The 24,739-nt window shown below is 42.1% G+C and overlaps 1 protein-coding gene across 1 annotated transcript in view; it reads left to right on the top strand.

The window, feature by feature from the left end:
* Nucleotides 1–24,739, top strand: part of LOC134340331 (rho GTPase-activating protein 23-like) — a 490,201-nt gene that overhangs the window by 136,261 nt on the left and 329,201 nt on the right. The gene's annotated exons all lie outside the window — the stretch shown is intronic.

The following is a 24,739-nucleotide window of genomic DNA, read 5'->3' on the forward strand; positions in this document are numbered from 1 at the left end:
CTGCATTAACCTCTTGGTCACTCTTTTCTTTCTTCTTGACCTCTCAAGGCAGTGCATCAACAGCAAACGTGTATTTTCCTGGTTTGTAGAACATCTTCACATCATATTTCTGCAGCCTATCAACATGTACTGTATCCTCATGGGACATAATTGAGACCAGTGGTTTATGGTCTGTCTCCATTTCAAAAGCTTGTCCATAGATGTACTGATGACACCTTTCCCATATATACGTGCTGGCGAGCTCTTTCTTTTGCTGTCCATAGTTGGCTTCCACACTTGTTAAAGCCCTTGATGCATAGGCCACAGGTTGCCTTGTGCTATCATGCTGCTGCAGTAGTACTGCTCCAAGGCCACGTTGGAACGCATCAGCCGAGATCCTAGTTCACCTTTCTGGATCATAAAACTTCAGCACAGGCTCTTCAGTTGTGACTCTTTTCAGCATCTGGAAACATCCTTCTTGCTCGTGAGACCAAATCCACTCATTTTGCTGCTCAAGGAATGACCTAATTGTTGCTGACACAGTTGACAATCAAGGGATGAACTAAACCAGGTAAGTCACCATCCCTAAGAAATGTCTCACCTTTTCTTTGTTGAATGGCTGACGTTTTTCTTGGGTCAGATATGACACTTCCTACGAAGATCAGTGTCTTAATGCCGAACTCACATTTCTCTTTATTGAATTTCAACTTGACATTCTGTGTCACATCAAGCACTTGTCTCACTCGTGCATCATATTCATGATTAGTGGACCCCTAGATGCTGTTGTCATCCACCATGGTCTCAACACCAGGTATGCCCTCATAGATCATGTGGATGGTTTTATGGTAGATCTCTGGTGTGGACAGAATCCTATATGGTAGCCGAAGAAAATCATACCTTCCCTGTGATATGTTAAAAGTACACAGTCTTGAACTTGCCTCAGTAAGCTTTATTTGCTGAACCCCAGATGACGCGTCGAGCTTACTGAACCACTAGGCACTTGCAAACTGGGATATGATCTCCTCCCCTGTTGGCAATTTACAAAGTTCTCTCTTGATGGCTTTATTGAGATCTCTTGGGTGAAGATGTAGCTACAATGCTCCATTTTTTTTTGCACAATGACCAGTGAACTCACCCAATCTGTTGGTTCTTCAATTTTCTGTATGACATTCATCCATTCCATGCAGGCTAGTTCTTGTTTAAGTTTGCCTCTAGGTGCAAACAGAGCTTTCCTTCATACATGGACAACAGGAGTCACTGTCTCATCTATATGAATTTTGTGTACACCAGGTAAGCATCTGAGCCCCTCAGAGACATCTGTGTACTCTTCCATGAATGTTGTGTGGTCATCTTTGGTCTGTGAAGCCACTATGAAAACTCTTTTCACCTGGTTAAGCTTTTCACATGCACTCAGACCGAATATTGGCTGTACTCTCTTTCTGCAATCCGTAGCTGTTGCTTTAGGTGCTGTCCTTTGTGCTTGAAGGTCACTATACAGCCCACTTTCATTGGAACGTTCTCTCCGTTGTAGCCTGTCACTTTTAACTTCACTGGGTAAATCTTGCTCTTTACTGTGAGAGTCCTGTAGTCATCCATGGACAACAGATTCACCTGGGCTCTAGTGTCAAGCTTAAATGTTATTACTGTCTCAGTCACTGGAATGACCCATCCTGTTTGACCAGCACCAACAGTCTGTAGAGAATGCACAAAGAATTCCTCCATTTCCTCATCAACCATGTGTATTTTTATCTTGGTAGCCCCAGTTTTGAAGCACTTTGCAAAATGATTCTCCTTCCCACAATTATTGCAGAACTTTCCATAAGCAGGATATGTCTTTGTAATGTGACTACCTACCTCCACATTTGCTGTTTGAACCTTCCTCTTTGCTTTTCTGTTGCCTTGGGAAACCTGTTGTGTCTGCCCTATCCAGATCCTTAGCTTGTGCTTGAGTGGTCTCTGCTGCCCTACCCACATTCACAGCCTTTTCAAGTGTCAGCTCTTTTTCACAGTGCAGTCTTTCTCTACATCCATTATCTGGAATTCCGCAAACTATTCTGTCTCTAACTAGTGAGTTTCTTAAATGTCCATATTCACAGGACTTACTCAGTGTGTGAAGCTCAGTTAATTATTGGTTGAACCTTGTTTCTGGTCACAGGAAAGAAACTTACATCTCCCAAATACAATATTTTTACTGAGACAAAATACTCCTCAAATTTTGTCATCAGAGTGTCCAATGTAAAAGCTGTCTCATCAATTTGAAAGCTATTATAGATATCCAAAGCATCTTTGCTATTTACATGCAGAAAAATAGATGCTTTCAAGTTTTCATCAGTCCCTCCTGCTCCATTAGCAGCTAAATATATATTGAATTGCTGTTTGAAGCGTTTCCAGTTATCAGTTAGATTGCCGGTATACTGCAAAGGTGCAGAAGGACTTAACTTATCCAAAACTCTCAGCCTCTAACCTGAATCTGATGACTGCTGAACTTCGGGAACAACGTACTATCTCACCTCACTGGCCAGCTTCTCTCCATCGTAACTACTGACTGACCTCACTTGCTGCTAACACCTTTTGTACTCATGCAGTCTCTTCCTCAGTCATTTTCTCTCCATGTTTAGAACTCATGCCATCTTCTGACACCATGTTATGTTTGGTCTGAATAAAGAGAACTTGGTGTGTGTTGACATTAGAACATTGTATTACTGAACTGGCTCTAAACGCTGTGACTGCACAACCTGATCACCATGGTAGCTTCTGGTTTCGCGTGAACCCCTTGCATTGCACACTGGCTGCTGAAATTCTATTATATACATAAAAACACAGAGGGGAGAGTGGACAATGGGGGAGAAAAAGGAGAAAGGGCACCAGAGGAAGATATGACGGGCAGTTGAGGAGAAGAGAAAGGGTCAGAGGGGAACCAGAATGGGAATGGAAAAAGGAGAGAAGAGTGAGGGGAGAGAAATTAACAGAAGTTAGAAAAATCAATGTTCATACAATCAAGTTGGAGGCTGCCCAGATGGAATATGAGGTGTTGCTCCTCCAACTTGAGTGTGCATCAGATGACGATTCCAAGTCTTTGTTTCTTCATCTGCAACAGTGAAGTTGTATACAGAACATAGAACACTACAGCACAGTACGGGCCCTTTGGCCCATGATGTTGTGCCAACCTTCTAACCTAATCTAAAATCAAGCTAACCCTTCCTCCTATATAGCTCTTCAGTTTTCTTTCATCCAGGTTCCCAGCTAAGAGTTTATTGAATGTCGCTAACTTATCTGCCTCTACCACCGCTCTGGCAGTGCACTCCATGCACCCACTCTAAGTATATTAAAAAACTTACCTCTGACATGCCCTCTCATATTAGCAGTTTCTGCCCTGAGTAAAAGGTCTCCAGCATTCCACTTGATCTATGCCTGTTATCATCTAGGTTAGTAGGGTGCAGATCTGTCTCAATCAAAGGAGGTGTAAAGTGCTCCTTCCCTCCGCTAGCCTGCAGGTCACCCTTGGGCAAGGTGTCGCACCTGCTTAGCACCCTGTCCACCCTGGATCAGGGTCACATGAAGCCATGGGAGCTGGTGGTAGATGGTTGTATAAGCAGCCGGTGCAGATCACACGTCCTGGTTACAAGACCACTGAAGCCAGGCAATCTCTGAAGAGTATTGATAATGGCTGGGGTCACCCCTAATGTAAAGACACTGCCCAGAAGAAGGTAATGGCAAACCACTTCTGGAGAAAGATTTGCCAAAAACAGTCATGGTCCTGGAAAGGCCATAATCATACATGTCATATGACACAGCACATAATGAACGAATGATCATCTTGTACACCTCTATCAAGTCACCTCTCATCCTCCATGCTTCAGAGAGAAAAACACTAGCTTGCTCAATCTCTAGGAAGAGGTACAGTCGACGTTTCAGGCCGAGACCCTTCGTCAGGACTAACTGAAGGAAGAGTTAGTAAGAGATTTGAAAGTGGGAGGGGGAGGGGGAGATCCAAAATGATAGGAGAAGACAGGAGGGGGAGGGATGGAGCCAAGAGCTGGACAGGTGATTGGCAAAGGGGATATGAGAGGATCATGGGACAGGAGGTCCAGGGAGAAAGACAAGGTGGGGGGGGAACCCAGAGGATGGGCAAGGAGTATAGTCAAAGGGACAGAGGGAGAAAAAGGAGAGTGAGAGAAAGAATGTGTGTATAAAAATAAATAACAGATGGGGTATGAGGGGGAGGTGGGGCATTAGCGGAAGTTAGAGAAATCAATGTTCATGCCATCAGGTTGGAGGCTACCCAGACGGAATATAAGGTGTTGTTCCTCCAACCTGAGTGTGGCTTCATCTTTACAGTAGAGGAGGCCGTGGAATATCACCCCAGTCGACTCACAGGTGAAGTGTTGCCTCACCTGGAAGGACTGTTTGGGGCCCTGAATGGTGGTAAGGGAGGAAGTGTAAGGGCATGTGTAGCACTTGTTCCGCTTACACGGATAAGTGCCAGGAGGGAGATTGGTGGGGAGGGATGGGGGGGGACGAATGGACAAGGGAGTGAAGTAATGTTAACAACAGGAATTCTGCAGATGCTGGAAATTCAAGCAACACACATCAAAGCTGCTGGCGAATGCAGCAGGCCAGGCAGCATCTCTAGAAAGAGGTACGGTCGACGTTTCGGGCCAAGACCCTTTGTCAGGACTAACTGAAAGAAGAGTTACTAAGAGATTTGAAAGTGGGAGGGGGAGGGGGAGATCCAAAATGATAGGAGAAGACAGGAGGGGGAGGGATGGAGCCAAGAGCTGGAAAGTTGATTGGCAAAAGGGATATGAGAGGGTCATGGGACAGGAGGTCCAGGGAGAAAGAAAAGGGGGTGGGGGAAGCCCAGAGGATGGGCAAGGGGTATAGTCAGAGGGACAGAGGGAGAAAAAGGAGAGTGAGAGAAAGAATGTGTGCATAAAAATGAGTAACAGATGGGGTACGAAGGGGAGGTGGGGCCTTAGCGGAAGTTAGAGAAGTCGATGTTCATGCCATCAGGTTGGAGGCTACCCGGATGGAGGCTGTGGATAGATATGTCAGAATGGGAATGGGATGTGGAATTATGATGTGTGGCCACTGGGAGATCCTGCTTTCTCTGGCAGACAGAACGTCGACTGTACCTCTTCCTAGAGATGCTGCCTGGCCTGCTGCGTTCACCAGCAACTTTGATGTGTGTTGCTTGATTTCCCAGCATCTGCAGAATTCCTGTTGTTTGAGCTTGCTCAATCTATCCTCCTGGGGTTAGTTTGAACTTATAATAGGTCAATAAGGAATCCTAGATGTCTAGGCTGCTTTTTGCAGGTGGAGGTTATTTTAGTGATTAAAAATAAATAAACAATATGTTCATGACTAATGCTGTAATGCAGTTTTACATTCAGAAAGTGTTGACTCTGCTGGTCAGTTGGCACGTTAGTATCGGGGCAGAGCTGGCTGACACATGAGAGAAATTTACTGCAAAAATATCAGAATCCCCAGAAGCAAAATGGATACAATTGAAATTCCTGGAGTGGATATGGGATTGTAACAGATGTTTGTGAGCACTGTCCCTTAGGCAATATGATTAGCTCTACTCTACAGACAAAGTTCATTTATTTTTACCCTGGTTTTACTGACAGAAGAGTATTGCTTGAACTTGTAAAATTACAGGTGGTATAGTTCAAAAAGGTCACTTGGGGAATTGTTTTTTTGCAGTCAAACACTTTAATAGGACAGTATTCAATAGGAGGGTTAAAAGAAGAATAAATTCCGGAAGTGAGGAACTCAGGAAGCCTATTTCTGTAGTTTCTGCAGTTGGCAAACACAGGAAAACAGTAACCTGTTACATATAGAAAAAAATGCTTTATTACGGTAAAACGTGGTTGAAAATTACCAGGTTGGAGATAAGTCACCAAGTGCAGAGCTATTTTAAGAAGATAGCATTCAATTTTCCAGCTAGCAGATTTCTATCGATGTGTAGTGGAGAGTATATTGACTGTCTGCATCATGGCCTGGTATGGAAACACCAATGCCTTTGAACGGAAAATCCTACAAAAGGGTAGTGGATTCAGTCCAGTACATCACAGGTAAAGCCCTCCCAACCATTGACATATAGATGAAATGCTGTCGTAGGAAAGCAGAATCTATCATCCGAGGTCCTCACCACCCAGGCTATGCTCTCTTCTCACTGCTGCCATCAGGTAGAAGGTACAAGAGCTACAGGACTCTCACTAACAGGTTCAAGTACAGTTACTACCCCTCAGCCATCAGGGAATAACTACACTCACTTGCCTCATCTTTGTACTGTTTCGCACAACCAATGATCTCACTTTAAGAACTCTTTACCTCATTGTCTCATGTTCTTGTTAATTTTTTGCTATTTATTTATATTTATATTTGTTGTCTTCTACACTCTGGTTGATATTTCAATGATCCTGTTACAGTAACTATTCTATAGATTTGCTGAGAGTGCCTGCAGGAAAATGAATCTGAGGGTTGTATATGGTGTCATAAATGATCCTTGATAATAAATTTTACTTTGTACTTTGATATTGAGGTAGATAAAGTAGTAGCAATAACCAAGGATCCAGATTTGTTTTCTACCACTGTTCCTGAACACCAATCCTATTCCTGATATTAGATCCAGAATATTCACTCCATTTCTTATCTTTAGTTAAGGCCAAATCGCACATGAAGGTATACACCATCTACACTCAGTGGCCACTTTATTAGGTATACATGCTTGTTCATGTAAATATCTAGTCAGCCTATCGTGTGGCAGCAACTCAATGCATAGAAACATGGTAAAGAGATTCAAACAACAGGAATCCTGCGGATGCTGGAAATTCAAGCAACACACATTAAAGTTGCTGGTGAACGCAGCAGGCCAGGCAGCATCTCTAGGAAGAGGTACAGTCGACGTTTCAGGCCGAGACCCTTCGTCAGGACTAACTGAAGGAAGAGTTAGTAAGGGATTTGAAAGCTGGAGGGGGAGGGGGAGATCCAAAATGATAGGAGAAGACAGGAGGGGGAGGGATGGAGCCAAGAGCTGGACAGGTGATTGGCAATGGGGATATGAGAGGATCATGGGACAGGAGGCCCAGGGAGAAAGACAAGTGGGGGGGGGACCCAGAGGATGGGCAAGGGGTATAGTGAGAGGAACAGACGGAGAAAAAGGAGAGTGAGAAAAAGAATGTGTGTATAAAAATAAATAACGGATGGGGTACGAGGGGGAGGTGGGGCATTAGCGGAAGTTAGAGAAGTCAATGTTCATGCCATCAGGTTGGAGGCTACCCAGACGGAATATAAGGTGTTGTTCCTCCAACCTGAGTGTGGCTTCATCTTTACAGTAGAGGAGGCCAAAAGAGGTGTCCGGTGATCCCAATGTGGCCTTCTATATATTGGCTACTTGTAAGCGGAACAAGTGCTACACATGCCCTTACGCTTCCTCCCTTAGCACCATTCAGGGCCCCAGACAGTCCTTCCAGGTGAGGCAACACTTCACCTGTGAGTCGGCTGGGGTGATATACTGCGTCCGGTGCTCCCGATGTGGCCTTCTATATATTGGCGAGTCTCGACGCAGACTGGGAGACCGCTTTGCTGAACATCTACGCTCTGTCCGCCAGAGAAAGCAGGATCTCCCAGTGGCCACACATTTTAATTCCACATCCCATTCCCATTCTGACATGTCTATCCACGGCCTTCTCTACTGTAAAGATGAAGCCACACTCAGTTTTGAGGAACAACACCTTATATTCCATCTGGGTAGCCTCCAACCTGATGGCATGAACATTGACTTCTCTAACTTCCGCTAATGCCCCACCTCCCCCTCGTACCCCATCCGTTATTTATTTTTATACACACATTCTTTCTCTCACTCTCCTTTTTCTCCCTCTGTCCCTCTGAATATACCCCTTGCCCATCCTCTGGGTTTCCGCGCCCCCCCCCCCCGTCTTTCTCCCTGGGCCTCCTGTCCCATGATCCACTCATATCCCCTTTGCCAATCTCTTGGTCAGCTCTTGGCTCCATCCCTCCCCCTCCTGTCTTCTCCTATCATTTTGGATCTCCCCCTCCCCCTCCCACTTTAAAATCTCTTACTAGCTCTTCCTTCAGTTAGTCCTGACAAAGGGTCTCGGCCTGAAACGTCGACTGTACCTCTTCCTAGAGATGCTGTCTGGCCTGCTGCGTTCACCAGCAACTTTGATGTGTGTTGCATAAAGAGATTCAATTGTTGTTCAGACCAAACATCAGAATGGGAAAGAAATGTGATCTAAATGACTTTGCAACTTTGTTGTATGATTGTTGGTGCCAGACGGGGTAGTTTGGGTATCTCAGAAACTGCTGATCTCCTGGGATTTTCACGCACAGCACTCTCTGAGGTTTACGGGGAATGGTGTGAAAAACAAACATAAAAAATCCAGTAGTAGGTAGTTCTGTCAATGAAAAATGCCTTGTTACTGAGAGAGGTCAGAGGAGAATGAACATCTCTGAATGCACAACATGTTGAACCTTGAGGTGGACGGGCTAGAGCAGCAGAAGACCACAAACATATACTCAGTGTACTGTTGTGGATAGAAAAAGAAAAGTCAAACCAGTTGTTTATCTATAATTCTAGATGATTTTTATGGGTGGGTATGGAGCATATTGAGCATTGACACTAACATTAAATGTAAATAAGCTTTTCCTCTGTTAACTCATTTAATCATAAGAATCCCCATCGGACACAGAAATTATGTTCTGAGATAGGGAAGATCATGTAAACAAGCCAACAGTTTGTTTACTCCGTAAAATATGTAACATGTGACTGCTATGTCTAAGATCTAAGTTAGGAGTTTTGGTTCCAGATTCTCTTTTTTTGAGCCTTTGGTGATTGCTTTAATGGACAAAATTCAGTTCACATGATTAAAGATATCATGTGTTAGGAAAAAGTTTTGTTTTTACAGAGATTTTGTTTTCAACAATTTTCAGGGGCCTTGGGAAGAAGCTATCTAAGTAATTGAAACCTAAGATCAGGGTATTAGTGAATTTCCTAGTACCATATGTCAAATTCTTTGCTTGTCTAATCTGGAGAAAAAGTTCTTGAGAAGGAATAATATATGTAGCTTTCAATTGTGTGATCTTTAGAAGAACTTTTTGTGCAAAGAATTCTTAATTTTTTGGAATGTTTTTCAAGGCAAAATACTGGATATTTTTCAAATAGGACCTGGTTCTGTATTAGGAAGGAGGTACAGGAGCCTCAGGACTCACAATACCAGGTTCAGGAACAGTTATTACTCCTCAACCATCAGGCTCTTGATCAAAGGGGTAACTTCACTTGACCCGTCATTGACATGTTCCCACAACCAATGGACTCACTTTCAAGGACTCTTCATCTCATGTTCCAAATGTTTATTGCTTATTTATTATTTCTCGCTTTTTGTGTTTGCACAGCTTGTTGTCTTTTGCATTCTGGTTGAATACCGAAGTTGGTGTGGTAGTTCACTGATTCTGTTATGATTATTATTCTATAGATTTATTGAGTATGACTGCAAGAAAATGAATCTCAGGGTTGTATATGGTGACATAGGTGTACTTTGAACTTTGAAGGAAGTTAGATGACCAAAAGACATATTTCATGAGGCCAAATGAACTTCTGTCATCCCAGGTTTTCCTCATTTTCTGACAACTTATCAGAGTAATCTCCTCACTTTCACCAGTCCCCTCCATACTTTATTCTGTTGGATTAGTTGTCTATCAGATTTGTAAACACAGGAGATTCTGCCGATGCTGGAAATCCAGAGTGGCACACACAAGGAGCTCAGCAGGCCAGGAGGTAACTGATCTGACGTGACTTAAGCTGACCTGCTGTGATCCTCCAGCATTTTGTATGTGTTGCTATGGGATTTGTACTTGTTGTGTCAGCCTTTAGAAGAAAGTGAACTTGCTTGATTTGTTTGGAATAAGACATCAGAATCTGAATCAGGTTTATCATCACTGATGTAGCACTCAATGGCCACTTCATTAGATACACCTGTATACCTGCTCATTAATGCAAATGATCTAATTAGCCAATCCTGTGCACCTCAATACATAAAAGTGTGCAGACATGGTCAAGAGGTTCAGTTGTTGTTCAGAGCAAACATCAGAATGGGAAAGAATTGTGATCTAAGTGGCTTTGACTGTGGAATGATTGTTGGTGCCAGATGGGGTGATTTGGCTATCTCAGAAACTGCTGATCTCCTGGGATTTTCACATATAACAGTCTCTAGAGTTTACAGAGAATGGTGTGAAAAAAAAGACATCCAGTGAGCGGCAGTTCTGTGGGCAAAAACACCTTGTTAATGAGAGAGGTCATAGGAGAACGGCCAGACTAGTTCAAGCTGACAGGAAGGTGACAGTAACTCAAAAAAACCATGCGTTATAACACTGGTGTGCAGAAGGGCATCTCTGAATGCACAACACATGTAACTTTGAAGTGGATGGGCTTCAGCAGCAGAAGACTACACCACGTTCCACTACTGTACCTAATAAACTAGCCACTGAGAGCAAATGTACAACAAAGAACCTTCTACCATTAAAAATGATAATAAAGGCGGACTGTGGAGACGAACTGATTGCCGAATGTCCTCTGTGGAAGGAAATGTGACTTAGTTCAGGCCAACATGAATGTCTGTTCTTGGAAGTTGCCAAGAAAGATGAATCAAACAGCTGTGGCAAATACATCATTCTGGAAGTGACCTCTCCCATTCTGACTTAAGCAACTCAAGAATATCAGTCACAATTTTCTCAGACCAGTTAAGATTGGAAGGTTTATTCCAGATACCAGATAAATGTTTATACCAGGGGTTCTTAAACTAGGATCCACAGATTGGGATAGATTCCTGGGGGATCCATGAACTTGGATGTGAAAAAATTACATCTTTATTTTCAATAACCTTTAACTGAAATTTAGCATTTCCTTCAATTATGAATGTAGTTAGTAAACCACAGTAGTATTAGCAGTACCTGTGACTTTGTCACCAATAGAAATTACTGATGTTTTCATATCACATTGCAGTTGTTACAAATATCTCAAAACTATGGTAGTTATTAGATCTGCCACTAGATTGAACATATTCGCAGTTGTGCTGTCCACAGCTGATCTTTCAACATGACGTGTATTGCTTTGTCAAAGACCACCCTACAGTTTAATGTTCTTATTCAAACAGGAACAACACTGATATGTCTTTAAAAAATAAAATTTAATTTTAACTTGCCTATATTTTAAACGTATAGTATTGTTATTTAATGCATTAATAAAGAAGCACATATATCACTCTATCACAAATCTGTTTTTAATAATATAATTGGTTTGTAATCCTGTGTATTTTATTTTATATAGTTAAATACATTATTCTGTGAAGAGGTCCATGGCATAAAAACAGTTGGAAACCCCTGGTTTATATCTGTAATGTTCTTATCATATAATTTGTAGATGTCCTTTAGCTGAAGGAACAGAGATGAAAATAACATTGAGGAATTGCTGCATCAAGTGTGAATGACCTGGTCGAATTTGAACTGATGAATGTGACACAGTTTCCAGTTTGCTACCTTGAATGCAATGCCTGCCGTTTTGCAGATGTAATGTGAGGGGACTTTCCAGTGTTGGCACAAAATAACCAGAGAAACAATATTTGTGCACCAGTGACTGTGTTTTGGCCAGAATGCTAGGTTGTGTTAATCTGAGGACCACCCAAAGTCATACTCAAAATTCCTTGGGTTAAAAGTAGCCATCTGCATTAAAATTAGTGGGATTGTCAAACACAGCAACAAGGTGTTTTTGTTGCTGTAGGCAACGTGATAACATAGTAGCTTTACAGCGCCGGTGATTGGTTTCGATTCCTGCCACTGTCTGTATGGAGTTTGTACATGACTGCAGAGGTGTCCACTGGGTGCTCCGGGAAGAGGGGGGAGTGCTGCGGAAGGGGTGTAGGACAGGTGGCAGAGAAGGAGTGCAGGGGCGGGGGATAGTGCGGGTACAGACACACCCAGCGTTGAGAACCAGGCAATGTCATTAGATTCCAAACAGTTGGTGTATTGATCATTACAGAATGTGTCTCTGGTACCTCCCACTCCCTCCCCTCTCCCTTCCCCTTTTCCCTTCCCCTTTTCCCTACCATGATTCCCCTCTTCCTGCCCCCTTCCCACTCTCAGTCCATAATAGAGACCCATGTCAGAATCAGGTTTATCATCACTCACATATGCCATGAAATTTGTTTTTTTCTTTTGTTGAAGCATTACAGAGCAATACATAAAATTACTACAATACTGTGCAAAAGTCTTAGGCACCCTAACTATATCTGTGATAAAGAAGAAAAATACCTTTTAAATCTCCTAACATGAGAAATTCAGCAGATGCTGGAAATCTAGAGCAAATCACACAAAATGCTGAAGGAACTCAGCAGGTCAAGCAGCATCTATGGAAATGAATAAACAGTTAACATTTCAGGCCGAGACCCTTGTAATGAGTCTGGGTGAGTACGTGGTTTCGGGTCGAGTCAATCAGGCATACTCCCTGACCTGCTGTGTTCCTCCAGCATTTTGTGTATGTTCTAAATCTCCTTTAAAGTTTCCTACTCTCACCTTAAAGCTATAATATTTGACATTTCTACCATGGGGAAAAAGGCTCTGACTATCTATCCTGTTTATGCCTCTCATAATCATATATACTTCTATCAGGTTGACCCTCAGCCTCCTTTGCTCCAGAGAGGTTTACCCCAGCTGGACTGGGCCATATCCATTGTGGATCCTGTGTGGCTTTATCTTTTGGATCTTCCTACCATGAAGGACCTCGTTGAATCCTTTACTGAAGTCTATGTGTACAACGTCCACTGCTCTATCATCATCAATCATCTTTATCACCTCCTCAAAAACCTCAATGAAGTTTGTAAGATATGATCTCCCTCTGCACAGAGATGCTGGCTATCCCTAATAAGTCTATGCTTATCCAGATGTGAGTAGCTCTTAACCTTGTGAATCCTCTCCATTAATCTCTCCACCACTAATATAGGCTCACTGCTAGTTTTTCTGTCTTGCCCTTCTTAAACAAAGGAATGACATTGGCTATTCTCCAATTGTTTAGGATCCTGCCTCTGACTAAAGAAAATCCAAAGATCTCTGTCAAGGCCCAGCAATTTTTTTTTACCTTTCTCAATAACCTGAGATTGATCCATAAGACCATAAGACAAAGGAGCAGAAGTCGGCTATTTGACCCATCAAGTCTGCTCCGCCATTTTATCATGAGCTGATCCATTCTCCCATTTAGTCCCACTCCCCCGCCTTCTCACCATAACCTTTGATGCCCTGGCTACTCAGATACCTATCAATCTCTGCCTTAAATACACCCAATGACTTGGCCTCCACTGCCACCCGTGGCAACAAATTCCATAGATTCACCACCCTCTGACTAAAAGAATTTCTTCGCATTTCTGTTCTGAATGGGCACCGTTCAATTTTTAAGTCATGCTCTCTCGTACTAGACTCCCCCATCATGGGAAACAACTTTAACACATCCACGCTGTCCACGCCTTTCAACATTCGAAATGTTTCTATGAGGTCTCCCCTCATTCTTCTAAACTCCAAGGAATACAGTCCAAGAGCGGACAAACATTCCTCATATATAAACCCTCTCATTCCTGGAATCATTCTAGTGAATCTTCTCTGTACCCTCTCCAACGTCAGCATATCCTTTCTTAAATAAGGAGATCAAAACTGCCCACAGTACTCCAAGTGAGGTCTCACCAGCGCCTTATAGAGCCTCAACATCACATCTCTGCTCCTATACTCTATTCCTCTAGAAATGAATGCCAACATTGCATTCGCCTTCTTCACTACCGACTCAACCTGGAGGTTAACCTTAAGGATATCCTGTACGAGGACTCCCAAGTCCCGCTGCATCTCAGAACTTTGAATTCTTTCCCCATTTAAATAATAGTCTGCCTGTTTACTTCTTCTGCCAATGTGCATAACCATACACTTTCCAATATTATATTTCATTTGCCACTTCTTTGCCCATTCTCCCAATCTATCCAAGTCTCTCTGCAGACTCTGCGTTTCCTCAGCACTACCGGCCTCCACCTATCCTCGTATCGTCAGCAAACTTAGCCACAAAGCCATCTATTCCATAATCCAAATCGTTGACGTACAATGTAAAAAGAAGCAGCCCCAACACGAACCCCTGTGGAACACCACTGATAACCGGCAGCCAACCAGAATAGGATCTCTTTATTCCCACTCTCTGTTTCCTGCCAATCAGCCAACGCTCTATCCACGTATGTAACTTTCCCGTAATTCCATGGGCTCTTATCTTGTTAAGTAGCCTCGTGTGGCACCTTGTCAAAGGCCTTCTGAAAATCCAAATATACAACATCCACTGCAACTCCCTTGTCTAGCCTACTGGTAATTTCCTCAAAAAATTGTAATAGGTTTGTCAGGTAGGATTTTCCTTTAAGGAATCCATGCTGAGTTCTGCCTATCTTGTCATATGCCTCCAGGTACTCTGTAACCTCATCCTTGATAATCGACTCCAACAACGTCCCAACCACTGATGTCAAGCTAACAGGTCTATAAATTCCTTTTTGCTTCCTTGCCCCCTTCTTAAATAGCGGAGTGACATTTGCAACCTTCCAGTCCTCCGGAACCATGCCAGAATCTATCGACTTTTGAAAGATCATCGCTAATGCCTCCACAATCTCCACAGCTACTTCCTTCAGAACACGCGGGTGCATTCCATCTGGTCCGGGAGATTTATCTACTTTTAGACTATTCAGCTTCCTGAGTACTTTCTCTGTCGTAATTGTGACTGCGCACATTTCTCTTCCCTGCCACCCTTGAGTGTCCGGTATACTGCTGATGTCTTCCTCAGTGAAGACTTATGCAAAATACTCGTTCAGTTCCTCTGCCATCTCCTTATATCCCATTACAATTTCTCCAGCGTCATTTTCTATCGGTCCTTTATCTACTCTCACCTGTCTTTTACTCTTTATATACTTGAAAAAGCTTTTAGTATCCTCTTTGATATTATTTGCTAGCTTCCTTTCATAGTTAATCTTTTCCCTCTCAATGACCTTCTTAGTTTCCTTTTGTAAGGTTTTAAAAACTTCCCAATCCTCTGTCTTCCCACTAATTTTTGCTTCCTTGTATGCCCTCTCCTTTGCTTTAACTTTGGCTTTTACTTCTCTTGTCAACCACAGTTGCATCCTTTTTCCATTCAAAAATTTCTTCTTTTTTGGAATATACCTGTCTTGCACCTTCCTCACTTCTCACATAAACTCCAGCCACTGCTGCTCTGCCGTCTTTCCCGCCAGTGTCCCTTTCCAGTCAACTTTGGCTAGTTCCTCTCTCATGCCACTGTAATTTCCTTTACTCCACTGAAATACCGACACATCAGATTTCGGCTTCTCTTTTTCAAATTTCACAGTGAACTTAATCATGTTATGATCACTGCCTGCTAACGGTTCATCACCTCAATCTCTCTAATCACCTCCGGTTCATTACACAATACCCAATCCAGTACAGCCGATCCCCTAGTGGGCTCAACAACAAGCTGTTCTAAAAAGCCATCTCGCAGACATTCTACAAATTCTCTCTCTTGAGATCCAGTGCCGACCTGATTTTCCCAATCCACTCGCATGTTAAAATCCCCCACAATTATCATAACACTGCCCTTCTGACAAGCCTTTTCTATTTCCTGTTGTAATTTGTAGTCCACATCACTGCAGCTGTTTGGGGGCCTATAAATAACTGCCATCAGGGTCCTTTTACCCCTGCAATTTCTTAGCTCAACCCATAAAGATTCTGCACCTTCCGATCCTATATCACCTCTTTCTAATGATTTAATATCATTTCTTACCAATAAAGCCACGCCTCCCCCTCTGCCTACCTTCCTATCCTTCCGATACACTGTGTATCCTTGGACGTTCAGCTCCCAGAGACATGCATCCTTTAGCCACGTCTCAGTGATGGCCACAATATCATACCTGCCAATCTGTAGCTGTACGACAAGATCATCCACCTTATTCCTTATGCTGCGTGCATTTAAGTATAACACCTTAAGACCAGTATTTGGTACTTTTCGCTTTGATTTCACTGCAACTTTATTGCACTGCAACTCATCCCAATGGCTACAAATTTGCCCCATCACCTGCCTGTCTTTCCTGACATCTTTACAGCTCACTATCTTAGATTTATTTCTGTTTTCTCCTTCCTCCGCTCTGTCATTCCGGTTCCCATTCCCCTGCCAAATTAGTTTAAACCCTCCCTAACAGCTCTATTAACCTCCCTAACAGATCCCATCACGTTTTGGAGACTTATCTGCCTTTAGTTCTTCAAGACAAAATGTGAAAATGAGGCAAGTGAAGAATCCTGAGAGAAATCACTTCAGAACTTATTATACTCAATTCAAGCAAATTTTTGAAAAATTATTTAAAAAAAAGACATTCACAGTTGAAAGTAATTATCAAAGTACGTATATGTCACTGCATAATACCTTGAAATTCATTTTCTCTTAGGAATTCACAGTAAAACAAAGAATACAATAGAATCAATGGAAAAGCTGCACACAAATACTGGCAAACAACCGATGTGCAAAATAAGATCAACTGTACTAAATAAATAAATAGATAAATAAATACTGAGAACGTGAGTTGTAGTATCCTTGAAAGTGAGTCCATAACTTATGTATAGTGATCAGTTCAGAGTTGAGGGGAATGTAGTTCAGGAGCCTGATGGTTGAAGGGTAAGAATTGTTCTTGAACCAGGTGGTGGGGGTCCTAAGGCTCCCATACCTCCTTTCTGATGACAGCAGCAAGAAGAGTACATTGCCTGAATGGTGGAGATCCCTGATGATGGATGCTGCTTTCTTGCGGCAACGCTCGTTATAGATGTACTCAATGGTGGGGATGGCTTTGCTTGTGATGCAACCACCAGCTTTTTTGTTCCTGAGCTGAATGGCCTAATTCTACTCCTAGGTCTTATGGTATTATGATTACTAATTTGCATGAATTAATTGTTTACTCCATAGTAACTCTAACTAAGCTGTTTCCTTGATGTCAGGCGATAGATTTTTACATACAATTTAAATAATTTAACATGCATATTTTACAGGGGTATTGATGATGAGAGTTCTAAGGAAACATTTGGTTGAGCAGTAACACACAATGCTGGAGGAACTCAGCAGGTCAGGCAACATTTAAGGAGAAGAATGAAGAGTAGATTATTTTGGGTGAGACCCTTCATCAGGACTGAAAAGAAACAGGAAAGAAGCCAGAACAAAAAGGTGAGGGGAGGGGAAAGAGTAGAAGTTAGAAAATGATTGGTAAAGTCAGGTGAGGAGAGTGGTAGATGGCTTGGGGAGGGGGGAAATGATGTGAGACTCTGGAAGGTGAGAAGTGGAAAAGGTAAAGGGGTGAAGAAGAAGGAATGTGGTAGAAGAGGAGAATGGACCATGAGTGAAAGGGAAAGAGGAGGGGATCCAGGGGGTGGTGATATGCAGGTGAGGAGAAGAGAAGGAGTAAGAGGGAAGCAAAATGGAGAATGGAAAAAGAGAGAAGGGGGAGGGGCGTAGAAATTAACAGAAGTTTGAGAAATCAGTGTTCATCGTGTTGGATGCTACCCAGATGAAATATGAGGTTTTGCTCCTCCAACTTGAGAGTGGGCCTCACCCCTGCTTGTTGTGGATGGAGCAAAGGTACTTGACAAAGTAGTGTTGTTTTTCTGCTTTTTTTTGCTGTTTAGAAATAGGGTAGCTTTTAAAAATTAAAGTTATATACTTTTTCTGGTAGTTTTTACTATTTAAAAAATATAGGCTTTGTTTTATCTCTTGAGAGAGCTCTTGTCCTGTGGTTAGTCTATTAGGGCCTGGTATAAATCTCATGGATGTGGTCAGTATAATTGTTTAACTACTTCGGCAGGAAACTAGCATGAAAGCTGTAACTAGAGGTTCCTCCAGGTCAGTTTATTTTTGCCCATAGTCTGGGTACAAAATACCTTGGGAGCAAGTCACAGACTTGAATTACAGGAATTCCAAATCTTTTTATCTGAGCAATAAAGTTTCTAGAAGATGGTTCAAATTATTTGTGATAAGCACAGTGTTTCCAGTCAGCACGGCAGGACCAGAGACTGCCTACAGCACATTTTAAGTTTCCATGTTCCACCTCCTCTGAACAGCTGAATGCTAAAGTGTACTTGGTGGGTGTGCTGACATTTCGAACTTCCTTAGTAATTCCACTAGGAAATGGCTGTTGCTCTGGGAAGGGAAATGACAATTCCGAGCAAAATTACACCCAACACAAGGAAGAGTGTGATGGCGGTCTTAAAGGAAGTTGTGGCATGTACCTACAACTCTGGTTGTAGGGCTGACTGAAAAGACCAGTTTGTTTTGACATGATCTGCTCTTTTCACTAATTTACAGCTGTTCATGGAGTAGTTATAATAAATTAATCATTATAGTTTTTAAAAAATTACATCTGTTTATCTTCATCAGTCTATTGTGATCAATCTGCTGTTGTTGGTTCTATTAATATGTTGTCTCTGTCACATCAGCAACTTCTTCACAGTTAAGAGACTTAAAAGCCCTCCATCCACAACCTTCCCCTCACCTGACTTCATCTATCACTTTCCAGTTTGTACTCCTTCTCCTCCTCCCCCTACCCCCCATCTTCTTATTCTGGCTTCTTGTTCTTTTCCAATCCTGATGAAGGGTCTCACCCGAAACATCTACACTTCATTCCTCTCCATAGATGCTGCCTGACCTGCTGAGTCCCTCCAGCATTTGTGTTTGTTACTCTCAATTTCCAACATCTGCAGAATCTCTTGTGTTTATATAAAGCTCCGTTGCTTTACTGGCCAATCATATGCACATTGTTACCTTTAACAATTAGTATAAGGCCTGATTTTTTTACAAAAACTGAAGCCTCAATGTTTACCAATCATTTGTCCAGGTCCTGCTGTGTGATCATCTATAGTACAGTAAACTCTTCCCAAAATAAACTGAACGTGCTCTGCTCTTTGGCAATGTCATGCTGATCTGATACATGATCACTCTGTCATCTGATTCCCATAATTCCTGATGCCCTATTTTTCAAAAAAATCTGTTACTCTCCAATTGATTTTGCATCTCGGTCCTATGGAATGGAATGTCATTGAAATTCACAATCCTCAGAGAAACTGAGCCCTTTATAATTTCATTTTTACGTGGCCAACCAAATGTTGGCTCTTTATTCCTCTCCACTGATGCTGGCTGACCTGCTGATTTTGAACGTAGGACAGTACAGCACATGTCAAGCCCTTTGGCCCACAAAGTTGTGCCAAACCAATTAACTTAGTAATCAAATAGCCAACTAAACCAATCCCTTCTCCCTACAAATGTCCATATCCTTCCCGTTTCGCTCACATTCATGTGCCCATCTAAATGTCTCTTAAAAGTCCCAAATGTTTCGGCCTCTACTACCACCCCAGGCAGCGCATTCCAGGCACCCACCGCTCTCTGTGTAAGATACTTACTTCTCACATCTCCTGTGAATTAAAGCAAGGATCTTGGCCCAAAATGCCAACTGTTTATTTTCCTCCATAAATGCTGCCTGACTTCCTGAGTTCCTCCAGCAATTTGTGTGTATTACTTTGGATTTTCAACATCTGCAGAATCTCGTGTTCATTACTTTGAGCTGATGTTTCTAATTCTGGATTTCCCCTATTACGATCTCTATTAATTAAACTCCTGAATCTTCCAGTGACTACCTCCTACTTTTCTGGACTAACTTTCCTCAGTTTTTCTTCATAGGTCAGTCCCCTCATTAACAAGAATCAGTGTAGTGAATTCAGGCTTCACTGTCTCTAAGATAAGTATGTGCATCCTCATGAGTGAGGTCTCCTTCGGTCAGGGTCAACCATGGATTTTGCGTCCTAGCTGTGTAGATATGCAAGCCTGGGCAGTACGATATGGAGAGCAAGCTGTTGTCCTTTTAGCAAGCTCCCCTCTCCACGCATCTGATGAACCCAAAGGAACAGCAGAGACCGATACAGTTTGGCACCAGCAGCATTGCAGGAGTTGCCAGTCAGTGTTGAACTCAATGTAGGTCTGTCTTAGGGACTCCAGCACCAGATATTTCCCTTGGGGTTTACTCCTGAAGCCTTTCCCGTGAGTGGATATAGCTGTAAGAGTTTTTCTTCTCCAAGAAGAGCTGTCAATCATGGCTGATGAGCCTCATCTGCCCGAAGTGACTGGTTTTAAAATGTTAGTAAACCACTTTTGCCCCTTTTCCTGTCAGTAGAAGCGGTTCTGCCGAGCTTAAAAACTAAGCCATACATGAAGGCCAGGAGCTGGACTTGGTTGTCGGAGGCTAGTTGAGGCGTACAACATTAGAAGCAATTAATAGATAGTGGGAGCTTATCCTCACTACCACCTCTAGCTATAACAACCTTAAAGAACTAATGTCCCTCCTCATAAAATGTGATTAAAACTTTATGTTGTACTCCATGTAGGTTCTCGTCAAAGTCATTAACTCTTGAATCCCATTACTCTTACAGTAAGGAGAAAAAGTCTTTTTGATTTCCTAATTAGTTGCTTTACTAGTACCCAAGAGATTCTGGAGATGCTGGAAATCTTGAGCAACACACACAAAATACTGGAGGAACTCAGCAGGTCAGGCAGCATCTATGAAGGAAAATAAACAGAGGAATTTTTGAGCCAAGACCTTGCTCATTTTGTTTTTCTTGTAGGCTCTCTCAGTTAGATGTGGATTTAAGTTTCTGTTCTTTTGGCCAAAGATGCATGCTTCCCATAAGCCTTTTTTTAGTCACTCACTTTAACTTATCTGTAATCCAATGGAGATTCCTTTGACGTCTCTAATTGCTTTGTTCTGTTAGCACACTTAAGCTTGTTCCTTTCATCTAAGGCAGGGGTTCCCAACCTTTTTTATACCATGGACCAATGCCATTAAGCAAGGGCTCCATGGATCCCAGGTTAGGAACACCTGGTCTATGCAAAGCTCACTCATTACACATTTAATTTTTTTTACATGTGCATCTTTTTAAACTTAAGGCAGGTCAGGATTTAGAAGCATTGTATATTTTAGTTTTCAGTGCCCCAGACCCTCTGATTTATTTTGATACCATTATCTCCCCCCACTACCCCAACTCACCATCTGAATTCTTGCCAAACCTACAATTGATCGGCCAGTAGCCTCATCCAGAGATTTTTCTTGATGATTTTCCCCTCGTGCCACTCCCCACTGTCCCCATCCAAATTATTTAATTTCTGCCCCTGATTCCAGGCCCTGATCCTCTTTGAAAATAATAATGATAATAATAAAAATTTGGATAATAAAAATTAATGAAGAAGGAGGAAAAGGAATAACAGACATAGAAATTTATATAACATTCAGATAAAACTTATAAGGTTATATTTTCATCAATAAAAACAGGATTCAGCACTCCATGTGAGGATGTGCATTACTAAACTTAAATGAAAGTACAACCCAGAAAAATGAAGAAATTGTCACTACAGAAAAAAAAGTTAACCAGTGGAAGAGCATGACCCTCCATGGAAGACATCCCCATGATCTGAGCAGACTAGATATCGACAAGAAAGCATTGAATGCTTGGCTCAGAGTTGGAGACCTCTTCCCAAAAACAGAAGGGCTCCTTGTGGCAGCACAGGACCAGGTAGCTAACACAAAAAATATCAAAAATACATAATAAAAGACAAACAAATTCAAGATAATAAATACAGAAAATTGCAAGAGAAACTATAAAACAACCCAACACATTACAGGATCCTGCAGCAGTTTAACTCAATCTGATTACTTCCACAAGCACAATCAAGTGGCAAACATCATTTATCAAAAACTTGCTTTAAAGTGCAAACTTAAAAAAAAACCGTACCTTACCATAAATGCAAGCCTGATCCAGTTGTATAGTCAGAGTCCTACACATTATATTACCACCGATCCGCTATTACAGATAGGACAATCCATAATAACTGTCCGGATATAATACTACAGGATAGGCAAGTAAGAACTTATTTAATAGATATAACCATTCCAAACACACATAACATACAGATATCAATAAGTGAAAAACAACAGAAATATGCTGAATTAAAAGAGGAAATTGAAAGACTATGAAACATGAACAGGGTATATATTGTCCCAATAATAATATGTACAACTGGTATCTACATCCTAAAGTCACTCCACAATAGCATTAAACAATTAGGCCTACACAGCAATGTTTATGTAAATCTTCAAAAAGCCACAACACTGAGCACCACTAAAATAGTCTGAAGGTTCCTAGCAATTGAGAAATGAGTGTGCTTGGCTGTGCTCGTACCTCAGGTTTTACCAGCTTAAGCTGAGGAAAAATGAAATGTAATGATAAGAACTTATTTATAGAGCACTTTTCATACAAAGGATGTAGTTCAAAGTGCTTTTAAATGGGACGGAGTGCAAACATAAAAATAAAAGACGAAAAGATATTAGTTAAAAGCAAGATTAAATAATTAAGTTTTGAGCTAGTGTTTAGAAGTGTCAGCTGAGTCTACATCTCTTATAGTTTTAGGTATTCCACAACTTTGGAGTGTAGTTCAAAAAAGCTGGCCTGCAAATTATCTTTAGAGGGAGATATAAAAGACCAGAGGAAGAAGACCTGAGAGCTCTTCCTTACTGCTACATTTCTTCAAGGCACCTTCCTACACTTCTACACTTATTACACTTGGTGACATGACCCTATAATATGGTAGATTGACCTATTTTGTGCCTTTAACATAGCACCCTGACTCAGAATAGTTTTCGGGTATGGTGCCAAAGAAAATTTTACACTGTTGCAAGTAAAAAAATATTAGGGCAGAAAACAGTAGGCTCAATTTGGCTGCCTTTACACCGGAAACATCACCAGACAGCGTTAGTGAATTCCACTGTACAATCCTCAGCAGTTAAAAGAGCCATTATTGAGGGAAGTGTTAAAATTAATGACACTTAAGAGTTTAAAATGGATGACTTTGGAAGGTTGTTTGTAGTTCTGAAGGAATTTACAGAGCAAGCTGTGGTTGAGTCTGTCGATAGACTTCAAAGCAAGGATGCGAATTTTCAAATCTGATTGTGGCCAGAGTCATGCTAATCGGTAAATAGAGATGTGATAGACAAACTGATGTGGGTGTGGGTATGGGCATATTTTTTGGAGAAGAGCATCAAGATCAGGGGTCCCCAGCCTTTTTTATGCCATGGACCCCTACTATTAACCAAGGGCTCCATGGACACCAAGTTGGGAACCCCTGATCTAGAGTGTGGAAGACAGGAGGGTGACCTTGTATTTCATTAATAAAAGTCTTTGCATTTTGGGAATTCTGGATTGCTTAGGAACTTAACTGTTCAGAGTAACGCACGTAACATACTGGAGGAACTCAGCAGCATCAAGGAATGGAATAAAAAGTGGACGTTTTGGAATGAGACTCTTCCTTAGGATTAGAAAAGAAGGGGGAAGAAGCCTGATTAAGAAGGTTGGGAGGGGAGGAGGGGAAGGAGTACAAGCTAGAAGGTGATAGATGAAGCTAGGTGAGGGGAAGGTGAGTGTGTGGGGGAGTGGGGATGAAGTAAGAAGCTGGGAGTGGATAGGTGGAAATGGTAAAGGGCTGAAGAAGAAGGAGTCTGATAGGAGAGGAGAGTGTACCGTGGAAGAAAGGGAAGGAGGAAGAGGAGGTAATGGGCAGGTGAGAAGAAGAGTCGAGGGTAAGAGGGAAGCCAGAATGAGAAATGGAAAAAGAGAGAAGGGGGAAGAGGGTGAAATTACTGGAAGTTAGAAAAGTCAGTGTGTCATGCCCTCCGGTTGGAGGATATGACAGAATATGAAGTATTGGTCCCCCAATCTGAGAGTTGCCTCGTCGTGACAATAAAGTAGCCTGTTGGGACTTGTCTGTGGAGCGGGAGATTGCAGAATGAATTGGAGACAGTTCCTTGTGGATCAGCAAGTTTGCTGATGATACAAAGATTGGAGGTGTAGTAGACAGTGAGGAAGGTTTTCAGAGCCTGCAGAGGGACTTGGACCAGCTGGAAAAATGGGCTGAAAAATGGCAGATGGAGTTTAATACTGACAAGTGTGAGGTATTGCACGTTGGAAGGACAAACCAACGTAAAACATACAGGGTTAATGGTAAGGCACTGAGGAGTGCAGTGGAACAGAGGGATCTGGGAATACAGATACAAATTCCCTAAAAGTGTCGTCACAGGTAAATAGGGTCGTAAAGAGAGCTTTTGGTACATTGGCCTTTATTAATTGAAGTATTGAGTATAAGAGCTGGAATGTTATGATGAGGTTGTATAAGGCATTGGTGAGGCCGAATCTGGAGTATTGTGTTCAGTTTTGGTCACCAAGTTACAGGAAGGATATAAATAAGGTTGAAAGAGTGCAGAGAAGGTTTACAAGGATGTTGCCGGGACTTGAGAAACTCAGTTACAGAGAAAGGTTGAATAGGTTAGGACTTTATTCCCTGGAGCGTAGAAGAATGAGGGGAGATTTGATAGAGGTATATAAAATTATGATGGGTATAGATAGAGTGAATGCAAGCAGGCTTTTTCCACTGAGGCAAAGGGAGAAAAAAACCAGAGGACATGGGTTAAGGGTGAGGGGGGAAAAGTTTAAAGGGAACATTAGCGGGGGCTTCTTCACACAGAGAGTGGTGGGAGTATGGAATGAGCTGCCAGACGAGGTGGTAAATGCGGGTTCTTTTTTAACATTTAAGAATAAATTGGACAGATACATG

Source organism: Mobula hypostoma, chromosome X1 (genome assembly GCF_963921235.1).
Source record: "Mobula hypostoma chromosome X1, sMobHyp1.1, whole genome shotgun sequence".
Lineage (NCBI taxonomy): Eukaryota > Metazoa > Chordata > Chondrichthyes > Myliobatiformes > Myliobatidae > Mobula > Mobula hypostoma.